Raw genomic sequence first — 2344 nt, 5'->3', positions numbered from 1 at the left:
AGTAAGTCAAGCAGAGAAAGTCAATTATCATATGGTTTCACTTATTTGTGGGACATAAGGAATAACATGGAGGACATTAGAAGGAAGGGAAAAATGGGTGGCGGGAATTGGAGGGAGAGATGATCCATGAGAGACTATGGACCTGAGAAACAAACAGGGTTTTAGAGGGGAGGGGGGAGGGGGGATTGGTTAGCCTGGTGTTGGGTATTAAGGAGGGCACGTACTACATGGAGCACTGGGTGTTATACGAAAACAATGGATCGTGGATCACTACATCAAAAACTAATGATGTATTGTATGGTGACTAACATAACATAATAAAATTAAAAACAAACAAAAAAAATAAAAGCATTTAAAAAAAAAATGTGTGTCTCTTGAATAAAATAACAATCCTGCTAGGTGAAATACTAGAATTGCATTTTCGGCAAAGAAAACATGATGGTCTACGTTGTTATAATGGAGGTATACTTACTTTCATCTTTCTTCAGCTTAGCTGCCAGCTCTCTGGAATATGTGTATGAAAAAAGATAATATGCCATCCTTATATTCATTTACAGTGGGTAATTTATTTCAGAAATGTTAATAGTTTTGAAAACAAGAATAACCCAATGCAGAATTTTAAGTATGAAAGAAAAATTCCCATACTTATCCAAAGGTGAAAGCCTACAGAATTAGTACATAGATAATAGTGTTCTTGATGGTGAGCAGTTTACCCTCTGTGACAATGAATAGAAATTGTACAACAATAATAAAAACCATAATAAATTTTAGAGAAGAGCCTCGAATGTGATATGATTATAAATAATTAATCTCCTATCATGATATATGAATTTCCCTAATACTTTGAGTTCTTCTGTTTATTTATTCAGATCAGAGGTCATGGCAAGTCTATAACTTAGAGTTGATAATCAAAAGCCAATCACCTGATCCATTACTATTCATGCAGAATACCTTTTTAAGGAATTAAATTCCATGTGGCTAACACTAATTAAGAGAGCTATGTCTGGGCGCCTGGGTGGCTCAGTCGTTAAGTGTCTGCCTTCGGCTCAGGTCATGATCCCAGAGTCCTGGGATCAAGTCCCACATCGGGCTCCCTGCTTGGCTGGAAGCCTGCTTCTCCCTCTCCCACTCCCGCTGCTTGTGTTCCTGCTCTCGCTATCTCTGTCTCTGTCAAATAAATAAATAAAATCTTTAAAGAAAAAAAAAAAAAGAGAGAGCTATGTCTTCAGATTTTAACAAAAACTATTATCAGATCCAGTTCCATTCTTAATTAATTAAAGAATAAAATTCCATACTCAGTTAACATTAATACTGCTTCACTGATGTGATTATAAAATAATATAAAAGATCTTCCTATGCATTGGGTCAAATAATTATCTCTGTACTCAGCCCTGTAGGTACCAAAATCTATATTAGTCAGGACATTACCAGAGAAACAGACCCAGCAGAAGATACATATTAAGAGATTTATTTCAAGGAATTGGCCTATGTAATTGTGGAGCCTGATTGGATAAGTACAGAGTCTGAGGGGCAGGCCTGCAGACTGGAAACCTCTGGGTGGGAGCTAATGCTGCAAACCACAGGTGCAATTTCTTCTTCAAGGAAACTTCAGTTTTGCTCTTTAAAGCCTTCCAGTTGATTGGATGAGGTCCATTCACATTATGGAGGGTAATCTCCTTTACTTAAAGTCAGCTGCTTGTAGATGTTAACCATATCTACAAAATGCCTTCACAGCAATACCTAGATTAGTGTTTGAATAAAAGGAGACTATAGCCTGTAGCTAAGTTGCCACATAAAACTAACCATCACAGACAGTAAGTTGAGAAAAATTTTTGAAGAAAGTTTAGGAATATATAAATATTGAGAAAGCTTATATACTACAAGTTAACTTCTAGAAATTTTCCTAAGAAAATAAATTGCTGTGTGTATTAAGATATATGAAATAGCCATGTATTGTAGTTTTACAGAAAAGGATGAAAAAACGGAAAAAGATTCCCAAATACCCAATGATTGGGCATCTTAGAAATAAAGTACAAGCATACAATTACTGTACAACCATTAAAATTAATAGTGTGGAGTAATATTAACATACATAAATGTTTTTATTATTAAATTAACAAAGAAGGCAAACTCTGAGTTTATTTATTCTCAACTTTGGGGAACATTTTATCATAATATGAAAGTTTTAAATTGCAGTACAATAATAATAGTTCCTCTGGTAAATGCAGGTTATTGTGCTTTTCCTTTTTTATATTTTCAGCATTTTATGAAATATTTTCTAACAAATATAATTAGAATAAAGTACATGCTATCTTCAAAAGAAAAATGCTGTCATTCATTAGGG

Source organism: Leptonychotes weddellii, chromosome 8 (genome assembly GCF_054177405.1).
Source record: "Leptonychotes weddellii isolate Sample4059 chromosome 8, ASM5417740v2, whole genome shotgun sequence".
NCBI lineage: Eukaryota > Metazoa > Chordata > Mammalia > Carnivora > Phocidae > Leptonychotes > Leptonychotes weddellii.
This window is presented reverse-complemented; position numbering follows the sequence as displayed.